The sequence below is a fragment of the Dama dama genome, chromosome 31 (assembly GCF_033118175.1).
Source record: "Dama dama isolate Ldn47 chromosome 31, ASM3311817v1, whole genome shotgun sequence".
Taxonomy (NCBI): domain Eukaryota; kingdom Metazoa; phylum Chordata; class Mammalia; order Artiodactyla; family Cervidae; genus Dama; species Dama dama.
Window position 1 is genome coordinate 31,660,630 of NC_083711.1, and position 23,503 is coordinate 31,684,132.

A 23,503-nucleotide genomic window follows, 5' to 3' on the forward strand; every position below is an offset into this window, starting at 1 on the left:
TTTTCAGTCCTTCATTGATAAACGTCCTCTTTGGAAGAGGGGAATATTTTATAAAAATTTTTTCTCTAAGGCTCAGTGAGTATCTTTTTCTGAGGAGTCATGTACATCTTTAAATTCAGAAATTTCTCAGCCACTTTTAAAAATTGTCTTTTGGACATCTCTTTCTGTTACCATAGCCATATATTTCATACTCTATTCAGTTTTCAATGGCTTCTGATTTTTTAAATGTGTTTTTTGATTCCATAATTTTCAGTGCAATGAACTAGGAAAATAATTTCAAATTACCTCTTCAGTTATCTCTAATCTATTTAATATAGTCATAATGTTTTAATTTTAATTACCAGACTTGTCATGTCTAAATATTTGATTTGGTTATTTAAAAGTCAACTTAGTCATATTTCACTCTCTTTTACTTATCATTTTGGTTTTATTCTTTACTTTTAAGATTCTGTACAGTTTCTATATGTCTTTCTGGTCATTTCTTTTCTTTGAATCTCTTTGATAATTTTAGATAAAGTTACAGTCACCAGAGTGTTCCATTAACTCTAGTACTAGAGATGCTCTGGCTTTTTATGACTTCAGACTCCCTCTCATGGTATTTCCTTTAGTTGTGTGATTTGTACTTTTTCTATGGTGAATTCTTTTCAATGGGTGTTCTATATGTTCATAATTATGAAAGTTTCCCATTCAGTTTTAAAAATATATATGTTTCAATGTTATGATAATTTTTCAACTTGTTATTCCTATCGTATGTAAAGTAAATTTGTAATCTCTGTATTATGCACACACTTCTACACATACTTCCCTGGTGGCTCAGATGGTAAAACATCTGCCTGCAATGCAGGAGACCTGGGTTCGATCCCTGGGTCAGGAAGATCCCCTGGAGAAGGAAATGACAACTCACTCCAGTTCTCTTGCCTGGAAAATTCCATGGATGGAGGAGCCTCGTAGGCTACAGTCCAGAAGATCGCAAAGAGTTGGACACGACTGAGCAACTTCACTGGTTCTGCACATACACACATCTTCTGAGTATTTACTTCATTTCTGTATTCTCAGCAGCACAGATTCTAATGCATAGTAGGTATATTTTTGGTAAATATATGATTCATGAAAGGACAAATTTATGTTCCATGATTCCTTAAGAAAACAATTTGTAACAATGTCTGAACTACTTTCTTTTCTAAAAAATATTCCATGTTTCAAAATCTCACATCTTACTTGAACTGTTCAGTCCATCCATTATGATAACCTAGAATCTCATTTTTAACTGTTCTCTCCAAAGTTTCTTTGAAAGTTTTGTTAACTTTAAATATATAAGCTTTTCAAATAAATTAAATATTCTTATTAATATAAATTTCTTCCAGCAGTTTTTTTTTTTTTTTTGGACTCAGTGCTATCGATTAGATGTTTGTGTCCCTTGAAAATTCATAAGTTGAAATCCTAAACCCCAGTGTTATGATATTAGAAATTGGGTTCTTTGGCAGGTGTTAATAATTAGGTCACAAGGGCAGAGTCCTCATGAATGGTATTAACAGCTTTATAAAAGATATCTGAAACACTCCTTAGCCCCTTAGAGACTAAAACTGCTGGTGTCTTGCTTTTGGACTTCCCAGACTTTCTGAACTGTAAGAAATGAATTTCTATTGTTTATAAACCACCACGTCTATAATATTCTGTTACAGCAACCTGAATGAACTTCAACACTTAGGTTTTAATTATTCCCTGCTCTTTGCAGTTAACTAGGACTTTTAGAATATACTTAGTCAAAAAGCTTTATCCTGAGACTATGTCAGGCTTGTCTTAACTCTCATGCAGAGGTTCAACTTGTTGACTCAGGGGAGAATTCAATCAGCACACATGTTCATTTGACACTCACATTATTAAAAATAGCAGTAAATTGTCCTCAACATTTAAAAATAAATACATTGTAGAAATGTGCATTATTTTGGGTGTGTGTGTGGAAAAAAAAAATCAGATAAGCCGACTGTCACTTGTCTTTCTTCCCTTGATCACTGGTTAAAACTGAGATTTGTAGCTGCAATGTTTAGGTGGTTTATGTTTTATCAGTTTTGCCACAGTGTCTCCTTCTTTTTGTTTTAGGCATTGTCATTTTCACTCACTTACGTTTCTGCCTGGCTCCTATAATTATTTACAATTTGGGGATATGGTGTGAAACATATTCCATAGCTTGGTATTGCCAATTATTATTGCCTAAGGCCACAGGATGAAATTTTTATGTACTGCTATCTATTTTAAATTGGTTCATTTAAAATACAGAATTAATGAACATTAAGTTATAAATATTCCCACTCCAGAATTCCTGTCTGGGAAATCCCATGGACAGAGGAGCCTGGTGGGCTACAGTCCATGTGATTGCAAGAGTTGGACACGACTTAGCAACTAAATCACCAAGTTATAAATATAATGACCTCTATACTGAATTATATTGCTAACCTTTGTTTCTTTCTACTTTTTTGCCTGTGAAAACTTGCTGTTGTTATTATAGAAACAAAATTTTACACATACCTTCAAGTTAGCTGTAATGCAAGATTCACCTAAGTCTGTCTTGGATATTACTAATATTTGTTAACTTAATAAGTGTCTATATATTACAGCTCTGAACTCTGCCTTTTTTTTTTTCATGCTGTGCCTCCCAGCTTATGGGATTTTATTTTCCCAGCCAAGGAGTGAACCCAGGCCCTTGGCCATGAAAGAGTGTATCCTAACCACTGGAATGCCAGGGAATTCTCATAATGCATTCTTAAGGAGAGATGGAAATTTTTATTATAGCTGAGTAATGATCAACTGATTAGATTACTGCATGACTATTAAAAATTGACAAAATAATAAGCCTGAAATAATGGCATTGAGCCAACTGAGCAGCAAGATAACATTTAGATTCTAAACAAGTAGTCTGAGTACCAGTTTTATTTGTTTTACGGAAAAAGAGTCCAATTAGTTTTAAGATAAAGTTAAGCTTACTAATGTTTATAGTACCTGGAATTTGATTCAGAGTATGCTACAGAAATTAATATATGAATTATATATTTGAAGTAATTAATATAGAAAATATATTCTATATACATGATGTTAGAAATCATTATATATTATTTTTCATAATAAGTCTAACTCCTTAACTGCATGAGACTAGTGTTTATAATGGCTGAATCATAGAAGTATTGCTGAGATTCAGATATGTGGGAGAGCTCTAAATGGATATGTGGGCCATCAAGAATAATAATATGAAATCTTAAAACCCCAGTCTTAGGACCTCTTATAGTTACATATCCCAATTATCTGAAGATGGCTTCCTCAGAACAGTGCCACAGGGAGCCCTTCATCTCCCATGCAAACTTTGACAGAGGATGGGATTATAGACACCACTGAAAGAACATAATCAATATTCAGGCAGAACATAGATTAAAAAAATACATGATCTCAGTTCATGCTATCACTCTCTGGAGAGCCACTATAAAAAGGAGAACAAAGAGTGTAGTCCTAAGCATTCAAAAACATAGCTGGCTTTGTGTAGTCTAACCCTGTCTGAGCACGTTTGTGCCTTTAATGCTTTGCAGGAGTAGAGCCTCCACATAAGACAGGAAGACAGTGAATATGACAATATGTTTGCACCCTGGTTAAATCATGATTCTCCTCAACAAGGTCTGCTGCAACTGCCATTTTGTCAGTCCTTCTTTTCTCTAGTGGGATATTCTTAGAAATATAGAAGCAAGAACATAAAGATAATGCTAATATTTTCTTCCCTGAAGTGGATGCAAAAGAATTAGGTAAAACTGATTCCACACAGTAATTCATAGATACTCACACTTACTTACCAATTACTTCTCAAATACACTCCCATTGCTTTTTAGCTGATTGTGCTATTTAAATGAGGTCTTTATCAGGTGTGGAAATAACCAAAAAGTCCTACACATTTCTTTTTCTTTTCCTCAAGCCTTGAACACCTTCCAAATCAAACAACTTGTATTTAAGTGAGCTCTTTCTTTGTTGCTTCTTGGACTTTTTGCTAAGTTCACGTGTGATATGGGTGCTTCCCAGGCGGCACAGTGGTAAAGAATCTGTAGGCCAATGCAAGAGGTGCACACAATGCAGGTTCAATCCCTGGGTCAGGCAGACTCCCTGGAGTAGGAAATTCAACCCACTCAGGTATTCTTGCCTAAAAAATTCCATGGACAGAGGAGCCCAGTGGGCTATTATCCATGGGGTTGCAAAGAGTCAGACACGACTGAGCACACATCAACAATTTTTATATTATTTCAAAATAGCCTGGTTTTCAGCACTGATATTGATAAGGAAAAATTAAACATAATTGGAAAGTGGTTCTATGTACATAAATGCTTTTTGAATGAAGAGGGTTTAGAAAAATAAGTATGGTTTATTAAGTTCAAAACATATGCTGTTTTATTTTAAGCTGACATTGAAAAAAGCATGCTTTGCTCTTTATTCATTTCCTACCAAACATTGCAAAAGTTTACTACTCTAATTAAAAACATCAGTTATTTTCTATTAGTTCCTAATAGAGAAAGACTTAACTTTTAATTAGTCTTTTAATAGTAATAGTTTAAAAGACCTAACTTTCTATTGTATTTAATAATTGTGTTAAGAGTAAAAATGCATTTCACATGATAGAACAAATTTAGTTGTGAATTTTATCCTTCAAGCACAAAGTAGAGGATGTTAACATAAAAGAACTATTTAAAGAAATTTCCAAAACACTTAAGATGCTCTATGATAATCAAGGAAAGAAGTTATTCTAGATTGACATGATTCCTCATCATGGGTTTTTGGGAAGGTTTAAATAAGGTTGTAAAGTTTACATTTGGTAACATCTCCATAGTGAAAATTAACATCATTCCATGTTAAATATTTGCATAGCAAAAACTTACAGTATTAGAGGGATGAACTGAAAACATGTCAAAAATTCACTCTTACCTGATAACATTCAGAGTATGATATCAGCCTATAGCTTCCTGTATCAGTATGAATTTTAAAGACAATAAATATCAATAACCTCAGATATGCACATGACACCATCTTTATGGCAGAAAGCTAAGATGAACTAAAGAGTCTCTTGATGAAAGTGAAAGAGGAGAGTGAAAAGGTTGGCTTAAAACTCAACATTCAGAAAATTAAGATCATGGCATCTGGTCCCATCACTTCATGGCAAATAGACGGGGAAACAGTGACAAAATTTATTTTTGGGGGCTCCAAAATCACTGCAGATGGTGACTGCAGCCATGAAATTAAAAGATGCTTGCTCCTTGGAAGAAAAATTATGACCAACCTAGACAGCATATTAAAAAGCAGAGACATTACTTTGCCAACAAAGGTCCGTCTAGTCAAAGCTATGATTTTTCCAGTAGTCATGTGTGGATGTGAGAGTTGGACTGTAAAGAAAGCTGAGTGCTGAAGAATTGATGCTTTTGAACTGTGGTGTTGGAGAAGACTCTTGAGAATCCCTTGGACTGCAAGGAGATCCAACCAGTCCATTCTAAAAGGAAATCAATCAGTCCTGAAGATTCATTGGAAGGACTGATGCTGAAGCTGAAACTCCAATACTTCGACCACCTGATGTGAAGAACTGACTCATTGGGAAAGACCCTGATGCTGGGAAAGATTGAAGGCGGGAGGAGAAAGGGATGACAGAGGATGAGATGGTTGGATGGCATCACCGACTCAATGGACAAGGGTTTGAGTAAACTTCGGTGGCTGTTGATGGACAGAGAGGCCTGGCGTGCTGCAGTCCATGGGGTCGCAAAGAGTCAGACATGACTGAGTGACTGAACTGAACTGAAACATTTTTAACTCTATAAATATAGATCTTTCATTATATTTTCAAATCAATTTTATCATTTAAAGGGAAAATGTTTATATGTAAAGTAGTAATAAAATACATGCTTTTCTATTTATGCTATGTATATAAAATTACGCAAAGAGGAACAGCCTAGGCAGTATTCTGGTGTCACAGCTAAAAATGGTGTTTAGAGCAGATTGATAATCACGGATCTTGTCCCAGTTATCAGAAGTTCTATGGCAGCACCGAGGAGCAGAAAAATGATATATCAGGTCGGAGTGGAGGGGATATAGGCTCTATGCCTAAAGGACATTTCAGGTAAATTTCTGAAAGACAATTTCAGAGTTCATAAAGAGTTCAGGAGCAATTCTAAAGTTATGTAGAAATATAATTTAAGAATTAGTAGTTTTAATTCCACTGTGTTTCACCACACCCTACAGTATTTGGAGTAAGACAAGAGCTCTTGTTTCGTTGAATAACTTATGGCATAATAACATAAATTCATAATAATGGAAATGGAAATGGAGATTTGGACAACCAATGTTATTGGACATGTTTGCTTGGAGATTTACATTTAAGTAAAGACAGCATTTATAAAGGTTAAAAACGAGGACCTACAATATAGCACAGGGAACTCTGCTCATTGTGTGGCCGCCTGGATGGGAGGGAGCTTTGGGGGAGAACGGATACATGTATAGGTATGGCTAGGTTTCTTTGCTGTCCACCTGAAACTATTACAACATTGTTAATCAGCTATATTCCAATATAAAATAAAAAGTAAAAAAATAATATAAAGTTAGGATTTTTGGCCAGTGGCCAAAACTGCCACTCTCTACCTATGTGGACTTAGGTAAGTAATATTACATCTTTATGCCTTAGCTTCTCACCTATAAAAATTGGATATAATAACACCCACCTAATTGGTTTGTTAAGAGGAATAGATTATTTTATACATATAAAGTACTTCGAATTTTACACAGACTGTATAAAGTGTCTAGATAAGTGAAACAAGTAAATCTGGAATGATGTGTATACAGATACATAATTTATATGCAAACTTGTACAGCTTATTTTTACTATTGGCTATGTATTCCCATTATTTTATATATAATTTAACAAGCTACCATACATACAGACTGCTTTTTCTCATGATAGGAAAAAAGAGATTTTAAAATACTAAGAAACTAAATCTTTCCATATGAAGGTCAAACTCAGTAGTGCATTAGTTGCCTTCATTAATTAAATCAGAATGGCAAAAGTCAAGTTTATAGAGAAAATACTAGTATAAATTGGTAAATTCCACATAAGAAGTTATTACATTCCTGGGCCATCTGGAGTACAGTGTTATACTCAGTTCCATATCTTTTCATAAATTTAGTCAGTGGGTTTATTAAAAGAGTGGACGAACAATACATATAGCCCCTCATGGAGTGGCTTGCCAACACTACATGTTGGCCTAGATGGAAAAGTGAGAGCCAAAGGCCCTCATTTCTAGGAATAATGAATTTATATATATGAAAGAGCAGTACAGTAAGTACTGCTTACCCATAAGCAGTAAGTATGGTTTTTTAAATCGAACAGGCTGCAATTAAGAGACAGTGATTCCCTTTTCCAGCAGACATTTAAGCAGAGATTGGAGGACTTTTAGTAGATGATACTGTAGAGGGAAATTCAAGTTGTATATAGAGTGCTGGAAGAGATGATTTGTAATGATTTTTCTAAGTCAGGATTCTAAGAACTATATGGAAATGGGAAAAATCAAAAGAAAAATAAAAGGTGGAGGATTATCATAAAATGCATAGGTTTACACAGTCACAAGGAAGGGACTAAAATGAAGTAAAAATAAGCTTTCTGACTTTAGGTCACAGCTTATATTATACTTGTGATATACCAATATATTTGATCTAAACATATGAATTCTCAATGCATAGAACTAGTTCTCATGTTAATTAATTTTACAATTTAAACTATTAATTGAATGTTAATGGGATTAAAAAAAAAATTGAAGGGACACTGAACCATAGTAAGAACTATTCTTGGATATAAAATAGGAGTTATTTTTTAGTTTTAAAAAAATATACGTAGATGATGTTCTCTAGTGATTCCAACAAATTATTTCCTTTAAAGGAGCTAAAATATATAATGGACATTTTTGTTCAGTCTCTATATTTGGGGACTTCAGTAGCTGAGGTTCAAACCCTTATGTTGGGTGGTTAAGGACAAAAATTCCAGTCTTGCATTTGAACATAAACATTCCAACCAATAGAGGGCAATGTGATGCCTCAGCATACATTACTGCCCCTAGAGTTCCAGGGTCTAATAGTCTCTGTAGCCAATGTTTAAACTATATATTGAGAAACAAGGAGCACTCCAAATAGGCATGAAAACACCATGGTAAAATATCATCCTGAAGAAAAATAATAGTGTACACTTGTAAAACTATCATTAAATAGTTTACAAAGCATTCCCCATGCATGATCACATTGGATACTAAGAGCATTTGATCCTGTACCAGAGACCGTAGATAATACTGAAACTTTATCTTCTAGAAGGGAAATTAAGAACCAGTGAAGTTAGATTCAAGATCAGTTGTTCTGTACACAACCGAAACAGACCTAAAATCTAGGTGTAATGGTCTAGTCACACTCTTTCATCTATTTTACTTTATGGTCTTCCTTCTTACCCAACTCCATTCTACTGAATCTCTACATTCAGCAAATTGCAGACTTGTTGAGTTATTCTATTATTCTAAGAAAAAGAATTATTTCTTAGTATTATTCTAAGAAATAAGAAATATTCTATTATTTCTATTATTAATACTAATAATATTATTATTTCTAGTTATTATTCTAAGAAATAATCTTAGAATTCATGGGTTTAAACATACATATGTACTCTAAAAATATCTTGTGAATGCATATGATAATGTAAGTTGAAGACAGTGTATACGTTAAAAAAATGCTTAATAGAGAAAATAACATTTGACCTGGAGATAATTGATAAAGAACTTGTGTCAAACATCACAGTACTGAAGCATATAATAAAGTATTTATTGAAAATATGTGGATATTATCCATACTTTTTAACAAAATGCATTTTCTTTAAAAGGCATATAACATATATGTTTTGACATACAGTTGGCCAATAGGCACATGAAAAGATGTTCATCATCCCTAATTATTATAGAAATGCAAATAAAAGCTATAATGAGGTACAACCTCATACTCATCAGAATGATTATAACTCAAAAAAATGCAAATAATAATTGCTAGGGAAGGAGGGTGTGGAGAAAAAAGAACCTTCTTACACTATTGATGGAAATGTAAACTGGTGCAGCCATAACGGACAAAAGCACAGAGATTCCTGAAAACACTAAAAATTGAGTTGCCATATGATCTAACAATCTTACTCCTGGGCATATATCCAGGCAAACTATAATTCAAAAAGATGCATGTACCCCTATGTTCATAGCAATGATATTTATAATAACCAAGATATGGAAATAAAGGAAATGCCCATCAACAGATGAATGGATAAAGATATTGTACATATATACAATGGAATACTACTCAGCCATAAAAATCAATGAAGTAATGCCATTTGTAGTGACATGGATGGACCTAGAGATTATTATGCTAAGCAAAGTAAGTCAGAACAAAGGGTAAGTGTTAGTCACTCAGTCATGTCTGACTCTTTGTGACCCGATGGACTATAGCCTGCCAGGCTCTCCAGTTCATGGGATTTCTCAGGCAAGAATAGTGGACTCGGTACCCATTCTCTTCTCCAGGGGATCTTCCTGACCCCAGGGATCAAACCTCGGTCGCCTGCATCACAGGCAGATTCTTTACCATCAGAGCAACCAAAGGAGCAAAGTAAGTCAGAAAGAGAATGACAAATACTATATGATGTCATTTATATGTGGAATCTAAAATATGACACAAATGGTCATATCTACAAAACAGAAACAGACTGACAGCCATAGAGAACAGATGTGATTGCCCAGGGTTGGGGGTGGGGAAGAAGAGGGGTGGAAGGATTGGGAATTTGGGATTAGCAGACACAAATTGTTACATGTAGGATGGATAAAAAACAAGGTCCTATTATATAGCACAGGGAACTATATTCAATATCTTATGACAAACCATAATGAAAACAAGTATGAAAAAGAATATACATATGACTGATTCACTTTGCTGTTGAGCAGAATATAACACAACATTATAAATCAACTATACATCAACAAAATTTAAAAATAAATAAATGCTTTACTGATGTTGATACCCAAGTGTAAATTTTAGAACTTAAAATATATAAAAATAATATCTGAATATAAAACACAAACATACAAAATTATTGAATTTTATACAAGAATCACTCATTTCAGCAAGACTATTTTCTAAGGGGATGATACTTGCAAAGTTTAATCTATTTCATAAAGCTATTTCAAAGTTTTTAACACAAAGTTTTAATGTAAAGTATTTTACATTTAAAATAGCTACAAGTCAAAAGAATGGGCTGAGAGACTACTCTATTGTCAATTTAGAAAGGGATTAAGCAAGGACTGTTTTTGCTGTGTCCACAGTAGGGCAAATGGAGAACAATGCTTATCAATAATTCCCTTTGGGAGCCACATATTTTTAATGAAATGTGTTCAATACCCACTGAATTGTTTTGTGATCTAAGATTAAACATCACCAATAAAATTAAACCTAATTTTAGATGAAGTGAATAATGGCAGAAAAAATAACATCCACACTCCCTAAATTAATCTTAGTGTAGTTTTGCAGGCATTCATATAGTTAAGGTGAGAGTCCATTCTAAAGGCACAGGAGTTCTTATCTTGTTTAAAAGATGGCCAAAACTGCAAGCTAGAGGACATTTCTTTAATTCAAAATGAGAAAAGGAAGAGTGAATATACGTATATGTAAAACTGATTTACATTGTTGAATAGCAGAAACTAACATGATATCATAAAGCAACTATGCTCCAATAAAAAAGTCGCAGGTTTTACTTTTGGGGGGCTCCAGAATCACTGCAGATGGTGACAGCAGCCACGAAATTAAAAGATGCTTGGAATAAAACCTATGACAAACCTAGACAGCATATTCAAAAGCAAAGACATTACTTTGCTGACAAAGGTCCATCTACTCAAAGTTATGGTTTTTCTAGTAGTCATGTACAGATGTGAGAGATAAAGAAGGCTGAGCGCTGAAGAACTGATGCCTTTGAAATGTGGTACTGGAGAAGACTTTTGAGAGTCCCTTGGACTGCAAGGAGATCAGACCAGTCAATCCTAAAGGAAATCAACACTGAGTAGTCATTGGAAGGACTGATGCTGAAGCTGAAAACTCCAGCTCCAATACTTTGGCCACCTGAGGTAAAGAGCCAGTTCATTAGAAAGGACTCTGATGCTAGGAAAGATTGAGGGCAGGAGGAAGAGGGGACGACAAATGACAAGATAGTTGGATGGTATCACTGACTCAATAGACATGAGTTTGAGCCAATTCCAGGAGACAGTGAAGAACAGGAAAGCCTCACATACTGCAGTTCATGGGATGCGATTTAGTGACTGAACAACACTCCAATAAAAATTAATTAGAAAAAGAGAAAGTTTCACTTTCAAGATAAATACACTATGTCAAAAACTACTCAAGATTAAAGCCTCAGATCATGATGATTTTTAAATGATGTATTTCCCTGTTTCAAAATTTACATATATTAACATTACAGAAAAAAATAGAACATGAACATATGTAAGATGATAATGTCAGTGATGCGGCTTCCTAGTTGGCTCAGTGGTAAAAGAATCTGTCTGCCAGTGCAGGAGACACAGGAGACATGGGTTCGATCTCTGGGTCAGGAAGATCCCCTGGAGGAGGATATGGCAACCCACTCCAGTGTTCTTGCCTGGAAAATCCCCTGGACAGTGGGCTACAGTCCACAGGATCACAAAAAGTTGGATGCGACTGAGCGACTGAACACACACATACAGTGTCAGTGATAGGCTCATAAAAATGTTACAAGTTTGGACTTAACTGTATGTTTAACATGGAAAATAAATTAAGAGTTGATACATTTCATACATTTATTAAAACCGTCATGTAAATAACCACTCTTTAAACAATTATTTTTAAGAAGCTTTTCATTTCTTAATTTTGACTTTTAGTGAAGTTACTTTACCATTATATGGTATACTAGTGAGAAATTGAGAGCTATCTCAAATTTTCCAGAAAAATGTATGCTTCTAGTCCTCTGCATGATAAAGCATTCTGCTGAATGATTATAATTTGTATGAATCAGGTATTTGAAGTTTAAGTAAACTAATATACACTATATTAAATCCCCAAAGACAGAATTACATTATATTTTGTCTATTAAAAATATTAGAATATTTCTCAGTTTCTAATATGGTTTGTCAAAATTAAAAACCCTGCCTCGAATTAAATCGGTTTAGGCTAAAGTTTAAAGACTAAGCATAAATATGTATAATAATGGAAAAGAGGTATGAAAAACATTTGCATAAAGTATTATTGCTATTAATGCCATTTAAAATATGTTTGATCCTTCAGTGAAATGAATAAGTAGTATGTAAACATTAGAAAAGGTCACGGCTATGCTAACACATATAGCCTTCATGTTTCCAAGGTGGTGTATTAAAAAGCTTTAGGAGAAACATTCTCTGCCCTAAACAAGCACAATTTCTTCTCAGTTGGTTAGAGCAATTAAGGATTTATATTTATTTAAACATTCAACTTCTTCTTAACCTTTTCTGCAGTATTGACCATGAATTGGCAGTTTACCTTGGGATGTATTTTAGTACACTGCTTCCAAAGGACAAGGCTTTCTGACATGGTGAACCAAATCAGGGGCCATAGTTTCCTGCTGGTATCGATAAACTTTATGTGAATACCTTTCAAATACAGGACAAGTGAAGATTTTGTACAGAGAATCAACTTAGAGAGTCCCAGAAATCTTTCACCAAAAACCCCGTACCCCTTTATAATGAGATAGACACACATTACACTGTAATCTGTTAAAATACACATTCTTCTTGATAGGGATCTTTTTTCTTTCCTTAACTTGTATTCTTGTGAAAAAGGAAGTTAATACAGATATTGGTGGAAACGTCTCAGTCCTCCCCGTCCATGCTAAGATGCTGCCCTTGTATTGGTATATCGGGTCAGTCACGTGGTGGGCATCATGTCTTTTAAAACAATTCCCACACTCGGCTGTCAGCGGTGGTGCCAGCAAACCGTTATGCAAAGCCCCCCAAACACTTTGTAAACGCGAATCTTTGAGCACAATGGTAAAGTTCAGTGCTGGAAAGAGATAGTGTACTGAATACACAATACCCAGCTTTGTTTGATGGGGGCTTCTGTGAAGGAGTAGGCTACTTAATCTCCCCATTTGCCCTGGGGATTCTAACTGTTTTAATGCGTCCTTTTTGAGAGTCTGTGAACTGTAGAATATACGCTGGTAACAACTTTCTTTGGGGCTTTCCTTGGAAAAGCCCAAAGCTGCCAACACAAGAAAGCTGACACAGTGGTGCTAGCAAACACAAAGGAGACCTTTAGCTGTTTGTGCAAACTGCCTGGCTAAAGTTTCATGTCATGCCTTGATGAAGGATCTAATTCTTTGGCTCATTTCATAGGAATCTAGCTTTTGTGACAGTGTGGAAAAGATAGCTTCTTCATGGACTTGGGAAAGAATGGAGAAATTTGATGGAACATCAAGAAAATTTGTGATACCTAAAGGATTAGATTATATAAGACTACTAATAACAATATTGGATATTATATTAACTATTAACTATGTTGAACGCTTACTCAACTGAAGGCTATTTTTAGGGTCTATTGTATCACTTATTTGAATGAGACATTATAGTGAAATGCCATTTTTTTCAATATCATATATATTCAAATAAAACATGAAGTAGAAAGCTAACTTCAGTGATTCCTTTTAAAAATCAAAGATAATCAATTTGCAATACACAAATGTATTAAATTAACAGGTTGTATACCTTATTTTACAAAATGTTATGCATCATTTACATCTCAAAAGAGCTGGGAAAAGAATTTAAACTGCTTTAAGTAATTGTATTTAAAGTATTGTTCTATTTTTGGGGGAATAAATTATCTCATTCAATAATATATCTAGATGCTAAAAACAAATGTCACAGCTAGAAGTGCTAATTGCTCTAACTATTCAAATGGTATTCCTATTTGAAGTTTGACTAAATTTATAGGAGTCTATCCATCAATGTTAGAATTTTGCCATCCAGAAAAGTCATATATTGTTGATGAGAACTTTTTCTACATATGCATTTATAATAATCATTAAAGTTATAAAAATCATATGTATACATGAGTGCAAAGTAGAAACCTTACTTATGAGTGAAAAAGTGATGATGTATTTTTACAAGCATAGCACTAAATGAATTTTGCAATATTGGATGCCTATCAGTTCACTATGATAATCACAAAGTCAGCGAGGTTGAATTTTCTTAAAATGAAGAGGATATATATATCTAACAGAGTTTAGGATTAATGAAGTGAGATAGACAAAATTGCATTAGAAACGTTCATAGTTAAATAAAAGGGTCCTGAGACCCATTGTGTGATTTTGAAATCACAAGTCCCAGTTACTAGAGGGTAGGTAAATTTTTTAGTTGTCTTCTTACCTGGCCCAACCATTGCTTCCCTCAGATCTCTCCTTAACACCTTCTCACCTCCGTCCCTCTTTGCCCACTGCGTACTAAGCTGTGTGGTTTGGAGAGAGGTATGTTGAACTTATTTTGGCTCTCTGGGAATGAACTCTCTCTTATCTCTATAGTGTATTGTTCTGCAGTCAAACAGTTGATACCTAATGAGGCTTTCAGGAATACTATATATGCAAATGGTGGAAATGCTTCCAGCTTACTTTGAGTGATTTTGAAAAGTGTCTACTGAAGTACAGTGACTGGAAAAGAGATGGAAATGGAAATCAAAGAAAATTAAAAAAAAAAAAGGTTTGACATAATTTGGCTTTTAGAAAACAGAAAGTCACAAGCTAATGATGTTTTAAAATGTGGTGATTTTGAAAGTTTTACAAGTAATTTAATACTGCACTGTATCTACATATCTCTTTTTGCCTTTTTGAATTTCTTTTTCTGGAGATGATCTTGATCACTGCCTCCTATACAATGTCACAAACCTCCTTCCATAGTTCTTCAGGCACTCTGTCTATCAGACCTAATCCCTTGAATCTATTTGTCACTTCCACTGTATAATCAGAAGGGATTTGATTTAGGTCATACCTGAATGGTCTAGTGCTTTTCCCTACTTTCTTCAATTTAGGTCTGAATTTGTCAATAAGGCGTTCATGATCTGAGCCACAGTCAGCTCCTGGTCTTGCTTTTGCTAACTGTATAGAGCTTCTCCATCTTTGGCTGCAAAGAATATAATCAGTCTGTTTTCGGTATTGACCACCTGGTGATATCCATGTGTAGAATTTTCTCTTGTGCTGTTGGAAGACAGTGTTTGCTATGACCAGTGTGTTCTCTTGGCAAAACTCTGTTAGCCTTTGACCTGCTTCATTTTGTACTCCAAAACCAAATTTGCCTGTTACTCCAGGTGTTTCTTGACTTCCTACCTTTGCATTCTAGACCCTTATAATGAAAAGGACATCTTTTCGGGGTATTAGTTCTAGAAGATCTTGTAGGTCCCCAAGGAAAATGTCCCCAAGAAAAAGACCATCCCCAAGAAAAATAAATGCAAAAAGGCAAAATGTTTGTTTGAGGAGGCCTTACAAATAGCTGAGGAAAGAAGAGAAGCAAAAGTCAAAGAAGAAAAGGAAAGGTAAACCCATTTGAATGCAGAGTTCCAAAGAATAGCACAGAGAGGTAAGAAAGCCTTCCTCAGTGATCAATGCAAAGAAATAGAGGAAAACACTAGAATGGGGAAGACTAGAGATCTAGTCTAGAAAATTAGAGATACCACGGGAACACTTCATGCAAAGATGGGCACAATAAAGGACAGAAATGCTATGGACCTAACAGAAGCAGAAGATATAAAGAAGAGGTGGCAAGAACATACAGGAGAACTAAACAAAAAAGATCTTCATGACCCAGATAATCACGATGGTGTGTTCACTCACCTAGAGCCACACATCCTGGAATGTGAAGTCAAGAGGGTCTTAGGAAGCATCACTACAAACAAAGCTAGTGGAGGTGATGGAATTCCAGTTGAGCTATTTCAAATCCTAAAAGATGATGCTGTGAAAGTGCTGCAGTCAACATGCTAGCAAATTTGGAAAAGTCAGCAGTGGCCACAGGAATGGAAAAGGTCAGTTTTCATTCCAATCCCAAAGAAAGGCAATGCCAAAGAATGTTCAAGCTATTACACAATTGCACTCATCTCACATGCTAGTTAAGTAATGCTCAAAATTATTCAAGCCAGGCTTCAACAGTATGTGAACCGTGAACTTCTAGATGTTCAAGTTGGATTTAGAAAAGGCAGAGGAACCAGACATCAGATTGCCAACATCCATTGGATCATCAAAAAAGCAAGAGTATTCCAGGGAAATATTAACTTCTTCTTTATTGACTACGCCTAAGTCTTTGACTGTGTGGATCACAAAAAACTGTGGAAAATTCTGAAAGAGATGGGAATACCAGACCACCTGACCTGCCTCCTGAGAAATCTGTTTGCAGGTCAAGAAGCAACAGTTAGTACTGGACATGGAACAACAGACTGGTTCCAAATCAGGAAAGGGGTATGTCAAGGATGTCTAGGTCACCCTTAACTTATTTAACTTATACGCAGAGTACATCATGCGAAATGTCAGGCTGAACAAAGCACATGCTGGAATCAAATTGCCGGGACTAATATCAATCACCTCAGATATGCAGATGACACCTCCCTTATGGCAGAAAGTGAAGAGGAACTGAAGAACCTCTTGATGAAAGTGAAAGAGGAGAGTGAAAAAGTTGGCTTAAAACTAAACATTCAGAAAACTAAGATCATGGCATCTGGTCCCATCACTTCATGGCAAATAGATGGTGAAACAATGGAAACAGTGAGAGACTGCTTTTTTGGGCTCCAAAATCACTGCAGATGGTGATGGCAGCCATGAACTTAAAACATGCTTGTTCCTTGGAAGAAAAGTTATGACCAACCTAGATAGCATACTAAAAAGCCAGAGACATTACTTTGCCAACAAAGGTCTGTCTAATCAAGAGACTGTGATTTTTCCAGTAGTTATGTATGGATATGAGAGTTGGACTATAAAGAAAGCTGAGTGCTGAAGAATCAATGCTTTTGAACTGTGGTGTTGGAGAAGACTCTTGAGAGTGCCTTGGGCTGCAAGGAGATCCAACCAGTCCATCCTAAAGGAAATCAGTCCTGAATATTCATTGGAAGGACTGATGCTGAAGCTGAAACTCCAATACTTTGGCCACCTGATGTGAAGAACTGACTCATATGAAAAGACCCTGATGCTGGGAAAGATTGAGGGTGGGAGAAGAAGGGGATGACAGAGGATGAGATGGTTGGATGGCATCACTGACTCGAAGGACATGAATTTGAGTAAATTCTGGGTGTTGGTGGTGGACAGGGAGGCCTGGCGTGCTGCAGTCCATGGGGTTGCAGAGAGATGGACACGACTGAGTGACTGAACTTAACTGAACTGATATCTACATCTTTCAATTGATTAGCAATGGATTCTGTATCTATCTACAGTTTACCATTTTTTTTTCTACTTGGAATTGCAAATAAACTGACTAAACAGGATTTTACGTCTGAAAGGATGATAAATTGAGGCCAAATAAAAATATTGATCTACCATTTTTAGCATCATGTTCAAAATAGCCAACTTCATCCATCCTGACAATGATATCTCCCCTGCCAGGTAAGTATCCAGTTTCATCTTAACTGACTTTTTTTTCCATTAGGAAATCGTAGAAACTATAGCTCAATCCAAGTTAGTCTAAATGGTTTATTTTATTCAACATGAGCCAATCTTTGGCAAAGCAAAACAGTCTGAAGGAAAAGGAGAGTTCAACTGGGCAATTGAAAAATCCTTAAATTCACAGATAGTAAGTACTTAATACTATAGCAAAGGAATGTTCTCTCAAGCTATCTAGACCAACAGATATCTTTGGAGACAGTTCACTAAATGAAGACTTTCATGAAAGAAATTTCAGTTTTGGTCCTGAGCCAAACTCTAGGAATCCATTTTATTCTTACAGAAGAGCGTTTTGCTGCCACACTTTTCCCTCAAATGTTACGCTAGAAAATTCCTATGATTTTCATCTTGAAAGCCTGAACTTTAAACCACTATTCATTTGATTGCATTGGCTGATTCCAAAAGCCAAGTCTGATAATGTTAACATTTCTGAATTATCATGAGGTGGCTTAATTTATTGTCTGAAGGCATAGACAGTGTTGGATTTGAATTCTGTAACAATGAGCAAATAATTTATCTTTCTTAGTTTCAGTTTCCTCATCTGTAAAATGAGGATAATAAAACTTATCAGTTCAGTTCAGTTCAGTTCAGTCACACAGTTGTGTCTGACTCTTTGTGACCCCATGGACTGCAGCACGCCAGGCCTCCCTGTCCACCACCAACACCCAGAATTTACTCAAACTCATATCCATTGAGTTGGTGATGCCATCCAACCATCTCATCCTCTGTCATCCCCTTCTCCTCCCGCCTTCATTCTTTCCCAGCATCAGGGTCTTTTCAAATGAGTCAGTTCTTCGCATCAGGTGGCCAAGGTATGGAGTTTCAGCTTCAACATCAGTCCTTCCAATGAACACCCAGGACTGATCTTCTTTAGGATGGACTGGTTGGATCTCCTTGCAGTCCAAGGGACTCTCAAGAGTCTTCTCCAACAGCACAGTTCAAAAACATCAGTGCTTCAGCACTCAGTTTTCTTTATAGTCTAACTCTCACATCCATACATGACTACTGGAAAAACCATAGTCTTGACTAGACAGACCTTTGTTGGCAAAGTAATGTCTCTGGCTTTTTAGTGTGCTGTCTAGGTTGGTCCTAGCTTCTATATCAAGGAGCAAGCGTCTTTTAATTTCATGGCTGCAGTCACCATCTGCAGTGATTTTGGAGCCCAAAAAAATAAAGTCTGTCACTGTTTTCCCATCTATTTGCCATGAAGTGATGGGACCAGATTCCATGATCTTAGTTTTCTGAATGCTGAGTTTTAAGCCAACTTTTTCACTCTTCTCATTCACTTTCATCAAGAAGTTCTTTAGTTCTTCACTTTCTGCCACATGGGTGCTGTCATCTGCATATCTGAGGTTATTGATATTTCTCCCAGCAATCTTGATTCCAGCTTGTACTTCATCCAGCCCAGCATTTCTCATGATGAACCCTGATAAAACTTATCAGGTTATTGCAAATGTTAACATTAGCTAAGATTTAGTGAATGATATGTGCCAGAAATTTTTCTAACTGCTTTTTATATGTTCTTACAACAAATATATGAAATAGCTTCTATTATTATAGTTGCAGTATATTAAGTAATTTGCCCAGTCACACAATTATTAAGTTGTGAAGCTGAGGTTTGAGTTCAACAATTTTAATTCTAGAATCCATACTCTTAACCATTAAATCAGATTCTGCATACGAAAACATGTGTCAAATTCTCAGGACTGTGTCCAGTATATAGCAGAACTCAATAAAAGTCTTCCGTGGTAGCTCCACTGTTAAAGAATCTGCCTACAGTGCGGGAGACCTGGGTTCAATCCCTCGGTTGGAAGATCCCCTGGAGAAGGGAACAGCTACCAACTCAAGTATTCTGGCCTGGAGAATTCCATGGACTGTATAGAGCACGGGGTCGCAAAGAGCTGAACACAACTGAGCAACATTCATTTTCAATAAAAGTCAGCGATTGAGCTTCTGACTGGAAAGAACTAAAGAATATGCAATACTGCTGAGGTAAGAGAGGACATGCGTGTACTTATTACTGTCTCATAAGAGAAACAGTCAATATTGAACACTGTAAAAATTGTAAATTAATTTAAATTTAATCTAAAATTATACTTTTAATGTAACAAATATTTATATATAGCAAATGATGGCAATTGCCAACATTTAAAATCTCTACTTAGAAATATTATTTGAAGTTGTACTTTTTTTGCGTGGACAAGAAAGATACGGCTTTAGAAATATGCCCTTCAAGAGTTTTTCGATACTATAGTGATGAAATAAAAATTCACATTTTAAGGCAAGAAAGAAAAGTTTAAGCATAAAATATTTTCTGTGTATTTGGGCCTCCTCCCTCCCCTCCAGTGTGCATCATGAATCTGCATTAAGCATTAACCAGACCTCCCCAATGGCAGAAATACCTGCTCAACCATAAAGATCATTTTTTTCTTCTTCTGGCGCCAGCCCTGTAACTCCCTAGAAGATAACATTCCTTTCTTAATTCTGTAAGAGGTCATGATGACCCTCCACTTGCCTTGTATGTGCAGACATATTGTAAGACCTTACATATAATGGCAATATATCATTTCCCTTAAAGATAGGAATTGGTGCAGAACAGACTGGTTAGAGGAACTGAACCTCATCTAATGGAATTTCTTAGTTGAAACACTTATGACCTTATTAATATTCCTAGCTATGTTAATTGTACTTTGCCTATTTTATAAGATTGTTGTTTCTTGTATTACCAACTGTGTGACTGAACCGCCAATAAAATGAATGATGATTCAGTTCAGTTCAATTTAGTCATTCAGTTGTGTCTGACTCTGCGACCCCATGAATCGCAGCACGCCATGCCAACCTGTCCATCACCAACTTCCAGAGTTTACTCAAACTCATGTCCATCGAGTCAGTGATGCCATCCAGCCATCTCATCCTCTGTCGATCCCTTCTCCTCCTGCCCCCAATCCCTCCCAGCATCAGGGTCTTTTCCAATGAGTCAACTTTTCGCATGAGGTGGCCAAAGTATTGGAGTTTCAGCTTCAGCATCTGTCCTTCCAATGAACACCCAGGACTGATTTCCTTTAGGATTAGGAGACCTGAAATAGGTGACCAAACTATATAGAACTATAAGATCAGTGATTGTAATAGTATAACTCTAGACATTGGAAGAAGCAACATGAGGAAAACAATGCACGGGCCGTAACAGGATGCTATGGCTCTCCAAGAGACTGTCTCCTGGGTTATAATCCTCAATTTGGCTTAAATAAAATTTCTAACTCTTCATATATTGACTATGGATTAACTCTTTTTGTCCATAGTAGTATTAACAAAAGCATAAACATGAGCAATTTAGTAAAATCTTCCAAACTCAACATCTTATTTGTTTTTCATTTGCTAAGTCATATCTGACTCTTTGAGACACCATGGACTGCAGCGCTTTAAGCTTCCCTGTTCTTCACTATCTCCCCGAGTTTGCTCAGACACACATCCACAGGGCTAGTGACGCCATCTAACCATCTCATCCTCTGTTGTCCCCTTCTCTTCCTGCTTTCAATCTTTCCCAGCATTAGGGCCTTTTCCAATGAATTGGCTCATTGCATCAAGTGGCCAAAGTATTGGGGCTTCAGCATCAGTCCTTCTAATGAGTATTCAGGGTTGATTTCCTTTTGGATTCCTTGCAGTCCAAGGGACATCTTACTGTTTATTTAAACAAAATGAGTACTTAAATAATTGAGATAGCATCATTCAAGTGTTTAGAGCTAAATTGTATCTATTTTCCTAATTTCAGTGATTTTAAACACTTCTGTTAAAGGTATTTACACTGATAGGATCTTTCCAAGGTATCTTTGCAAGGTCCAGAGGACTTTGGCTACTCTTAACACAACCTAGTCCAGTAATAGCACACTGAGAGGGCTATCAATGAAATCCTCGCCTGACCTGGAAATGAGCATTCCTAGCACCATGGGACTAAATAGTTATGATATGCGCCCCCAACCTTGGTCAAAATGAAGACCAGAAGGGAAGGGATTGTGAAAGAAAAATGTTGCAAACAATAGAGTTCTACAAGAATTGAGTCATTAACCACTACAATTGCTGACCTACAATATACTTTGAAAGGAATTCAGGGTGAAGACTAAGATGAGGTACTTTATGCTCTGGGAAAACTGGCAGAACAGGCCTTCAAGCAGTGAAAATATTTTCAGGAAAAATGTTTTATGGACCTAGATTCTTGCATGTCCCATACTTAAAAAAACACTAAAACTATTAACTAAGATATTGGGACCCTGTGACTAGCCACAACCTTCTATTGAGATGCACGCTTGATTGCACAACCTCTTCACCAAAATCACTTACATACTGACATCACCCCTTATCTCTCCAGAATAGTTGTCAGATCTCTCTGAGTGACTGACTTCTGGGTTATAATCCTCAGTTTGACTGGAATAAAATCTCCACTTCTTCTTAGATTGACTATGGATGAACTCTTTTTGTCCACAGCAATATTAACAAAGGCATAAACATTAGTAATTTAGTAAAATCTTCCGAATTCAACATCTTGTTAGTGTTTATTTAAACAAAGTGAGCACTTAAATCATTGCTACAACATCATTCAAGTTTAGAGCTAAATTCTACTTCTTTATTTCTCTAATGTCAGTGATTCTAAACACTTCTATTTAAGGTATTTACCCTGATATGGTCTTTGCAAGGTATCTTAATCCACAAGAATTTAGAAGCACTATTACACATGATTGGGACATGTTGAGTCATGCAGATTTAAACTACGTTGTTTGGGCACAGTTACATTTTAGCCTCACATGACCTCATGAAGGAGATCTGATCTAAGATTCAATTTAAAAGTCTGAAGGACAAGTTTGGCACTGTGGAAACAAGAAACATTTTCAGATAGGATTTCACAAATTAGATCAAAGTAACAGGATAAGGAAGAGACTTCCCTGATTATTGAGACTGAAATAAGACAGTGATGAACTTTTGAGGGCTCTGAGAGACACAAGAGGCTTTGTGTGTGCTCTTTGCGACCTGGTGGACTGTAGCCTGCCAGGTTCCTCTGACCATGGGGATTCTCTAGGTAAGAATACTGGAGTGGGTTGCCATGCCCTCCTCCAGGGGATCATCCCAAACCAGGATCAAACCTGAGTCTCCAGGGTCTCCTGCATTGGCAGGCATATTCTTTACTGCTAAGCCACCTGAGAAGCTCAGAGAGACAAGAGGTAGCATTAAAACATTGAGTAACACCTTTTTCTGGATTCAAAGAATTCTGCTTTTGTAACTAGGAAGTAGGAAAATACAATATTTTTTATCATATAGAGGAAGCCTAGTGAAACCATGCTTAATCAAATGGCAAGAGCATATACATATGAAGATAAAAATTAATATCTTATGTAGTATCAATTCAGTTGAGTTGCTCAGTCATGTCCGACTCTTTCTGACTCTATGGACTCCTGGCAGCATGCCAGGCCTCCCTGTCCATCACCAACTCCTGAAGCATGGTCAAACTCACGTCCATTGAGTCAGTGATGCCATCCAACCATTTCATCCTCTGTCATCCCCTTCTCCTCCTGCCTTCAATCTTTTCCAGCATGACAGTTTTTTCCAATGAGTCAGTTCTTTGTATCAGGTGGCCAAAGTATTGGAGTTTCAGCTTTAGCTCAGTCCTTCCAATGAATATTCAGGACTGATTTCCTTTAGGATGGACTGGTTGGATCTCCTCGCAGTCCAAGGGACACTCAAGAGTCTTCTCCAACACCA